This window comes from Glycine soja, chromosome 14 (assembly GCF_004193775.1).
Source record: "Glycine soja cultivar W05 chromosome 14, ASM419377v2, whole genome shotgun sequence".
NCBI classification, from domain to species: Eukaryota; Viridiplantae; Streptophyta; class Magnoliopsida; order Fabales; family Fabaceae; genus Glycine; species Glycine soja.
In genome coordinates, this window is record NC_041015.1 from 13,645,500 (window position 1) to 13,656,387 (window position 10,888).

Genomic DNA, 10,888 nt, shown 5'->3' on the forward strand with positions numbered 1-10,888 from the left:
CTAACAGACTCTAATAGTAGAGATAAATTGGATCCGAAGGCGAGGAAGTTTTATTTTATTGGTTATGGATCTGACATGTATGGCTACAAGTTTTGGGATGACCAAGCCAAGAAAGTTATCAGAAGCAAAAATGTTACTTTTAATGAGAACTTATTTTATAAGGACAAATTTTCTGCAGAATCTACATGTGCAGGTAAACTGTCAGAAATTTCTAAGAAAACAACACTTGAAGAAATTTCAGAAAGTGATGTAGCCAACAAAAACCAGAGTACAGGCGTAGAGGTTGAGTTAGAACCAGAACCATCAACTCCTCCAAGAAAATCTAGCAGAATTTCAGTACCACCAGACAGGTATTCCCCTTCATTGCATTATTTGTTGTTAACTAATGCTGGTGAGCCAGAATGTTTCAGTGAGGCTACACAGGGGAATGACATTATTGAGTGGGAGCTAGCGATGAAAGATGAGATGACATCCCTTTAGAAGAATAAGACGTGGTCTTTAACTAAATTTCTAGAAGGAAAGAAAGCGTTACAGAATAGATGGGTTTATAGGCTAAAGGAAGAATTTGACGGTAGAAGAAGATACAAGGCGAGACTTGTGGTGAAAGGGTTTCAGTAGAAACAAGGAATTAATTTCACAGAGATCTTCTCTCCAGTTGTAAAGATGACTACCATCATAGTTATTCTGAGCATAGTAGCTGCAGAGAATCTTCACTTGGAGCAGTTAGATGTTAAAACTGTATTCTTGCATGGGGATTTAGAGGAAGACATCTATATGACCCAACCAGAAGGTTTTGAAGTGCCAGGCAAGGAGAATCTTGTATGCAAGCTTCACAAAAGTTTATATGGCTTGAAACAAGCACCGAGGCAGTGGTACAAGAAGTTTAATGAGTTTATGAGCAACTCATGATTCAAAAGATGTGACATGGACCATTGTTGCTATGTTAAAAAATATACTAATAGTTATGTTATCCTTGTTGTGTATGTTGATGACATGTTGATTGCAGGATCTAGTATGGCAGAAATTAGCAGGTTGAAGCAGCAGTTGGCAGAAAACTTTGAAATGAAGGATCTTGGTCCAACTAAATAAATCCTTGGTATGAGAATTCTTAGAAACAGATCAGATGGAATTTTGAAGCTGTCTCAGGAGAAATATATACACAAGTTGCTTGACAGGTTTTACCTTGAAGATTCTAAGACCAGGAATACCCCTTTGGGATCTCATTTGAAGTTTTCAAAGAATCAATCTTTGCAAACAGATGAAGAAAAATGTTACATGTCAAGAGTACCATATGCATCAGCAGTTGGGAGTTTGATGTATGCTATGGTGTGTACCAGACCTGACATAGCACATGCAGTGGGAGTTGTCAGTAGGTTCCTATAAAATCCAACAAAGGAGCATTGGGAAGGCGTAAAGTGGATACTCAGATATCTGAAGGGTACTTCAGAGATGTGTTTGTGCTTCAGAAAAGACAATCTCACTTTACAGGGATTTTCAGATGCAGACTTGGGAGGAGATTTTGATACCAAGAAAAGCACCACAGGCTACATTTTTACCTTGAGAGGTACTGCTGTGAGTTGGAAGTCTAAACTTCAAGATAGAGTTGCTCTCTCAACCACGGAATCCAAGTACATAGCTATCTCAGAAGTAGCTAAGGAGATGATTTGGCTAAAGAATTTTCTCAATGAATTAGGGAAAAAACAAGATGATGCTCCAATTTTTAGTGACAGTCAAAGTGCTATAAGTCTTGCTAAGAATCCAGTCTTCCATTCTAGATGCAAGCATATTCAATTAAGATACCATTTTATCAGGGAGTTGATAAATGATGGAGACTTATCTTTATTGAAGATCTTAGGATAAGAGAATCCAGCAGATATGTTGACTAAAGCTGTTACAACTGACAAACTGAGGCTTTGCATTGCCTCAGTTGGCCTTCAAGGATAATTAAAGATGAAGGCGCTACACTAGGTAAAGAGTCGATGAACTGATTGCTTACAAGGAGATGCTAGAGTTTGGAACTTAGACCCCAAGTGGGAGAATTGTTAGAGTTTGTGGTCTTAGTTCCTTTGTCCCACATCGCTTGGTCTGTAAAACTTGTGTGGTCTTAGTCCCACATCGCTTGGTTTGTAAAAACTTGTGTTTCATTAGTGTTATATATAGAGACACCTTGTAAGCTTTTATGTGCAAGTAATAAAAAGTTCTCCTAGTGTAGCCGTGGACGTAGGCACATACATTGTGTGCTGAACCACGTTAAACTTTGTGTCTTTTTCTTTCTTCCCTTTATTTCTTTCTCTTCTTTTATTTCTCTATACTAACAACTGGTATCAAGAGCTTTTGGTTACTCCACGAGATTTCCTTAGTTTAAAGGAATTAGTGGGAGTCTTCTCAGTTTAGAGGAGGCAGTGGGAGCAATGGCATTAGAAGAGGGGAAGGTGAAGATCGAGAAGTTCGATGGCAGAGATTTCAGCTTTTGGAAGATGCAGATAGAGGATTATCTATATCAGAAGAAGCTGTATCAGCCCTTATCAGGGGTAAAGCCAGAAGACATGAAGCTAGAAGACTTTCGCTAGAGGGGGAGGTTACCATGTGAAAGAGACTCACACTTGAGGGGGAGATGTGTTGGGTTACAAGTGTGAGGTGAAGTCTCACATCGAGTAGAAGTGGAAAGGTTGAGCACCATATAAGTGAGAAGAAGATCCATAAACCTGAGCCTTAAGGTTTTGGGTTAGAGTGTGGTGTCAGGTCTCCTTATGTGGTGGCTCGTGGTCCACAGGTGTACCCTTCGAATCTCCCCAACAATACCTCCATTAGCTACACCTAAATTACCTTCATTGTTCTCAAAATCAATAGGATTCACTTTGTGAGGCATAGTTGATGACCCAATCTCCCCAGCTTTAGTGGTCTGCATAAAAGGTTTTGTAAATGAAAAGATTATTGCTGCTCTTAAAGTATAGCACCATACTCTGGTTAATTTTACCATATAAGAAAGCTCACCTGCTTAAACTAACCCAAAGATGTATAAAGATAGCAGAAGTCTAAAATATATTGTGTTCTTTTTACGTCCAAAATTTTCAACCCCCACTTTTGGAGCTTTATGGTAATAAATGAACATTATAGAAGATGAATATATGTATATGATGGTCTAATTTCTTCAATCCTTCAATTCTTTTTAGCTTGCCTATCTCTTGAAGAAAGGTTTCTAGCAGATCATGAGTCTCTAATCACTATCACTTTCAATTTCTATCACTCTTGCATCCCACTTCAGCTGTGCTGTTAGAGGTCTAGCTGATTCTATTAAGGGAATTGTATCGCGAATTATTACCCAACCCTACAAACATGACCAATGTCAGCATATCAGAAGTCCTTAAACATGTATAGGGGATGAAATCATGAAACATTTTTACTTATTCTAAAAAAATCTAGCATGAACATAGAGATCACATCACAGTCAACAAATTTCAACAATAGAAGGGTTGCCTAATTCATACACATTGTACATAACAAACTGCATATAATATTAATGAACTATTTCATGAGAAAATACTATAGTAGTTTTGGTTCAATATTAAATAAATTCACATACCTCTGGGTGAAGTATCCTGTCTATCTCAATGAACAGGTCAAGCATGGAGCATTTGTGCTTCTCAGTTTCAAGGGACAGAAGTCCTGCTGCATGCACCAAGTCATAGGTTCTAGGGTACGTTGGAAAATCCTTTCACCTGGAAGCCACCAAAAATCATATTTGTTAAGGAAACTATATTCTATTTAGGACCTATCAACATACTATTCTTCGCAAAATCTTATCAAAGATTATGAGTCAGTTGTAATTGGAAAACTAAATGGTAAATCGCCACATTTGATTTTTTTAGTCAACTCTGGTAAGTAGTTACTCATTCTTGAGCAAATCATAAGATGATTTCATATAAGTATAACTCCATAATTTTGGAGTCATTTAACAAAACAAATGTAACCTTCCGTATGGTCAATGAGTTCAATAAATCTGTAAATTATGTTGAAAAGTGTAAATTGAGAAGGTTCAAAAAGTGTAAATGTTACAACATGTATAAACCTCAGTCCTCAACTGAAAAATAGTTAGACCTGAATAATGAAATTAATCTTTAGATTTTGGAAAAAGAAAAGAAATACCAATAACTCTAAGTTTTTAGAGGGGATTAAGATAAAAGAATGGAATAAATAAAGAATTTAGCATGTGTCTGAGAATCCATATTAAGCTAAGTAAAAAAAAAATTATTGAAGCAAAGAAGCATGACACTTAAAATAAGAACAAGAGAAAAGAGATTAGCATACCAATCATGCAAAACGCCAATAAATCCTCTGTTCTGGATTAAGGGAAGATAATTGAGTCCACTTATTAGGACCACATTCATCACCACACAAACTTTCTAGCTTGCAACAATGCAGAATTAAAGCAACCAAAATGAGCATTCATGTCTAGCACATTTATGAACATGTTGTAAGGCAATGAAGGGTCCTCATCACCAGGCCTCTTAGGATGATCAAAAAAATATTAAAGGTGACATGAGAGACCAATAATTCTGGACTGCGGTTTTCCAGTTGTCAGAGTCCTTGGTAAGTTCATCAGGCTGCAAGACTAGTACATTTAAATATAGGAAAACTAAGTTAACTAAATGAGTAGGAGATTTGATTCAGTATGACAATACAATTACAATGCAATCACTTCCACAAAGAGCTATATAAATTAGCATTGAAGAACGTAACAATTACCGTAGATTGACAACTTATTGTTGTTCAAGTTAGCCCGAGAAGGCCATCTTTCCCTTTTTTCAATTGGAACCCAATGGCTACTCTGTATTCCACCTATGTAGTTTAGCAATTCTCGATAATAGGGAGTCTCCACTTCAATACCTCTACCACACAAAGAAGGGCCAGAACTAGAATTTCTGGAAGTAAGAAATAGGCCATGCTAAGAATTAGGCCACATTAATTTCAAAATGGTAAAAAAATATATACACATTGTATAGAATCTATTTACTACCATGTCAAATTGAGGTTGAAAATTTGATAATTCTCTTACTACCATGTCAAATTTCAAGTAACAGAACAAACTTCCAATACGAGCATTCTCACGTCAATAAACATCAATAGCAACAAATCATAACAATGTGCAAAATCAAAGTAACGCTCAACAATAATCGAAATGGTGTTTTCCTATGATATAAGAGAACGAAGAGGTAGACGCAATTGGATCCCTGACCACAACAAAAAAGAAAATCCCCAAAAGGAACCCTAGGTGGTAGAAGTTGAAGTAACATTGAAATAGTAATACTATAAATAAAGTCAATAATCGTCATCAATCAAACATCAATTGAGAAAAAAAGGTGATAGAAATAGATCGTTCCCAAGACAAAGAAGAAGACACAAAGTTGATGTTTATATTTGAGGGATGAATGGATTAACCGACTTATCTGCAAGGGTGAAATCTCAATCGTGATTCTTCAAGCGTTTGAGACGTTGGTTCAAGTTCTCGATCCTGATGACGAGGTTGGTGATAGAGTAAAGGAGCCAGTAGAAGAGGAGTGCGGCATTGCAGACAGGCTGCTTGGCGTCACCGAGGCTGTTGACGATGACAGGGAGGAGGGCGTTGATGCATGTCCATCGCGGTGACGGAATTTTAGGAGTTTTAGTTTAGGGCTCTCTCTCTTATCTCTATACACTGCTGTGAGTGTAAGTGAGACATAAGCCTTTTCAATTGCTTGAACACAACTTTTTAAGTCGTTGAAGTTGTCCATATTATAAAATTGTCACTGCCATCGAATTTAAGATGGTTCTTAAGGAGTCATCTTTGTTTCGGTGTCGTAGAAAATGCTTTTTTTAGTAGTGTGAGGAAAAACCTCTCTCATTACTAGGACCAGCCCTACATGATTTCATATAAATATAATTAGCAATCAGAATAAATTGTAATTGAAACATATGGACAAATTGGTCCCTAATGTATGACAGTTAATGTTAGAGTGGTCTTAATACTATAGTATATATTGATACATTAATCCATGAATCATGCACAAATGATAGTTATTCATGCATGAATGCAAAAAAAAAAAAGGTAAGATTGTTACCTTTTTAATGTTAGACATGAAGTTCCTACCAAATTGTTTTTTATCACCTAGATCTTGATGCAACAAAGTAAAACATCATTTCCAATTATATTTGTCTAACATTGACAATAGCATATGCTATAGGAAAAATTTCATTGTTAGCATCTTGTCAACCAGCACACACTAATTGACCCCCATAATATCCCTTCAAAAAATCCAACAAGACCAATAAATGGTCTACAACTAGCTTTGAATCTCTTCCTACATTCATAAAGACTCATATATTCTTTCAAATTGTGGTAGGGAAATAAAGGGTTCAAATAGAGCATCCTGATTCATGCATTTGTGGTGCAATGGAGTAACAAAATGCGACCTTCCCTTGCGAGATGACCTCTCATCTTCAACAATTTAATCCAACCATTAAGTCATCTTCGCCTCTGCTAACGTTTTATGCAACATGGCATGTGAAGATCGATGTGGCATATCCACGTGTACGAAAAATGAATAACACACGCTAGGCCAAGCAATTGTAGACCAAATTGTCACTATACTCTTTTTGTTTTAAATCTAAAAGTCACCACACAATGTGACCATTTAGGTTTTACTTCATTTTACCATTGTGAGAGAGAACAACCTAAACCCCAATGTTCTTGACTATTCTCGTTCCTACCATTTGTATTACCTATGGCCAACAACGACGATGCAACATTAGATAGTGGCTTTTCGTTTGTGGACTAAATTGATCATTTCCATAGTTTAAGGATGAAATTGTCACCAAACTGAGTACAAACTATTGGAATATTCAGGAATCTAGAAAGGGGATTGAATAGATTCTTTTTGAAATATTTACTTAATCGTTCTTTAGATTCAATTAAACCTTATGCCTCTTGTAAACATGGTTTTCTCTGAAACTTGTTATGAAAGATTTTCGATCAATGAAAACAATGAATACACAAACAAATGAAAAATAGTTTTATGGCCCTTTTACATCAATTCCATTACCAAGATTTATTAAAAAAAAAAGGTTTAAAGAAAGAAACAATCACACTAAGAATTTATATTTGTTTAGTCCTCGAGAGGACCCACATCCATTTGTTCTAAGTTCTAAGACCCCTTAGAACTTTCATTAATAGAGAACCAAGTGCATACACTATGCACATGCAGTTTCCTAAAATCCTACTCTTCCCTTGAACCCTACAAGAGAAGGATCAGGCATTGAAACCCTATCAACTCACACAAACACTTGATAACCCTAATCAAGGTCAAAAACTAGAAATAATTCAAAATTAGATTGAATACACCTGACTGTGTAAATCACAATATCTCCAAGTTCTTCGTTTCTTTCTCAAAGCATGATGAAGAATGAATGAATCTCGATCATGATGAATCATTTGTTGAAATGCAGTGATTTCCTTAGCTAACTCTCAGAAAGTGTTTTCCAAAAGATAAGATCAAATTAAGAGTCATTAATAAGAAAGAAAAAGTGACGGTATTTATAGTTTTAACAGATAAAACTGATTTAATTGATTATCAAATATGGCAGTTGATTAATTCATTCAAATCCTTGTTTGTTTTGAATTTCTAAAAATAAGGTAATCAATTACATGTTGAGATAATTGATTATTCACAAAGGGCTTCTCAAACTTCTATGGTTCTAGAATAATTGATTATTAAATGTAATAATTGATTATCTCGGGCCACAGAGACTCCTTTCGATTGAAATTGGCTTAGGTAATCGATTACAAAACATGATAATCGATTAAATTAATGATTCTTGCCAATATTTTAAGAGACGTGAGTTTTGTTGTTTGTTCTAACACTTTGTAATTGGTTATTAAACTTGGTAATCGATTAGAGTGTTGAACTCATTGTTTCTATAAAAAAATTGAGGGCAATACATTTTTCTTATCATGTTTGATTTCTACTTAGCATAAATAATAAAACTAAGTCTAAGACACTCAACATGCCTAATATAAAAACATTCAATATAATACAAATGCCACATGTTTACAAATTTATTTGGCATTATAATATTATTAAAACCAAAAGATCCTAAAACTAATCTTCAATTACTTTGATTCAACACAAACTATAGGAACGAAAGAAACTATTTATCCTATTTTTTAAAACCTACTTTCATACCCAAAACTGATGTACTTATATTTTGTTTGGAATGGTGGCACAACTTGTGACATTACTCCAAGCTCTATTTATAACATACTATCCTTCGATTGCTTTAAAAAAAATGCCATCTAAAGAATTTAATCGTATATGTGCTTTTGGTTTCTTTTCTCAAATCTATATCTGTATCGATCATTATACAAGTTCTCCTAAGTCAAAACATTTCATTGCGAAGAAACTTAAAAAAAAAAAAAAGTTAAGCAAACAATATACGAGCTATATAATTGCCACCAAGAAAACATTACTCCATAAAATTTCAATTGAAGTTTTAAGTTGTAGGTTTTTTATGAAAATTCTTTTATATTGATTTTGTAATTTTCTTATAATTTTTTTCTTCAATTTTTTTTATGATTCTGGTAATATTACATTTCCCTTAAATTTATTGATAAATTGTTATTTTTTTTAATATTTTTTGTGCTTCTAGTACAATTTTTTTATTAAATAAATTAATATGGCTTGCAAAATTTTCAAAGGAATAATTTAAACATAAATTCTCTAATTTATTTTTTATTTAGTAGTAGACAATGGTATAGAAGTCGTTAGAAAAACTAATTAAAAATTGTTATTAATAAATTAATAAGATAATATTCTAATATCATAATAATAATCCATTAAAAATAGTAAATATTTAGATGATATCATTAAATGCTTTAAATTATCTATAAGAAATGACATTTTCAAATTTTTAGGCCCTCCAAAATCCGCCACTGTCCCTAGCTATGTATGACTTGTTCAATTTCATATTTTCATTTGACACTGCCAAGGGTCAAGGTCCACGAGCATTGTCTCCCCCACAACAATAATGACACTTAGAGTATATATATATATATATATATATATATATATATATATATATATATATATATATATATATATATATATATATAACCTACATTAAACTTCACGGCATAGACTTTAATTAGTGAGTGAAATTGCTTCTATTTTACTTTGTCCTTTAGCAAAGACTAATGAATAGTACCTGCGAGAATAACTAAAGTTTGTTTCAAGATACGTGCAAGACTTTTGCATGAAATATATGAAGATAATTTATCACAAAAATAAAGAACAGAACAAAAATAGAAATAATAAATAAACAAATTAAAAAGCTCATGTGGTAACTTCAGTCACTAACTCACTATAATTTGCTGAGGATCTCGAAGTTCATTTGATACAACTCAAGTGTGTAATTAAGACTTGTGACCAACGTTAACGTAACCATCTTTTCCTCTCCCATGCCCATGTAAGTATCTACACAAAGAAATCAATATAGCTTTCAAACTGCAAATAAATTTAAATTTATTTCCACCGTACATGCAATCCAACAATATTAATTATGGTCTGACTGATCGATAAAAAATCCAAAAATACAAAAGTTCGAATAAATAATAATTTCAATTTTATAAATACTAGCTATATATGAATTATTATAAGACAACCCTGCATATCATGTGATTATATAAGACAACCCTGTCAGAATCATTAGAATTTGTGCTTGAATAAAGCTTACTGTATATCAACACGGATGTTAATGGAAATCTTCTCTTTTCCACAAGTCTAGACGTGTGGTGAACTTCTGATGACTACATTGTATGAAACAACTAGTAATTATCTGAATTGCTACGTTTGTGAAAAACAAAAGTAGAGAAAGGTGAACTCGAAGACGAACAAATAGACTTGTGATAATCAATATCTTTCTATGCCACTTGACAACCAAACAATCTTCACCATGAATTTCCATATATCACATGTCAACATATTAACACATTTAAGCCTAAAATCCCTACATGTCGTCTTTCTCTTATTATTTGCATATATATTAAAGTATTAATTGAAATCATTCTCTAGCTATAGTTTACATTTTAATTCCTTTTTAGTCTTTTTAGTTTGAAAGTAATTTTTTTAATCCTTATAATTTGTATTTTAATTTCTTTATAGTCTCTATAATTTAAAAGTAGTCTTTTTAATTCCTATACTTTATATTTTAATTCTCTTTTAGTCTTTACCATCAAAATATGAATAATATTATCAATTACAATTAATTACAAAAATATTAGCATATAATTCGTAACTAATTTATCGCAAGATAATTTATAATAAAAAATAGTTGGTAATTTATAACTAATTTTTAGCTAATTATTTTTATATATTTTCTTTGTAGTAAGGACTAAAAGGTAATTAAAATACAAATTATAGGGACTAAAAACATCACTTTGAAACTATAAGGACTAAAAAAGAATTAAAATATAAACTATAAGGACTAAAAAGACCACTTCTAAACTATAGGGACTAAAAGGTACGAATTGTAAAAGTATAGGTACCAAATGAATAATTTAACCTTTTTTTTACAAAACACAAAATAAGAGTATCAAAATTATCGATGACAGAAATTGACCAATAATGTTGAGGGGCTCAAGGTAAAAAATGATATTCATATAATCAAAATTCAAAATCTATTCCGACTCAGAAAATCTAATGTATTTGTCCAATAAATCAACCCTAATCAAATATAATATTCCATTAATCACTAACCTTGTGTTTGGATTAAGAATTTCAAAATTTCAAAAAATTTGAAATGCCTAGAATTTGAATTGCTTTGATTTTAATTTCCTTCATTTTTCAAATCTTTTGTT

The 10,888-nt window shown here is 32.9% G+C and overlaps 1 pseudogene; it reads right to left on the reverse strand.

The window, feature by feature from the left end:
- Window positions 1-3,178: 3,178 nt before the first annotated feature.
- Window positions 3,179-4,471, reverse strand: LOC114384399 (annotated as a pseudogene).
- Between the last annotated feature and the right edge of the window lie 6,417 nt (window positions 4,472-10,888).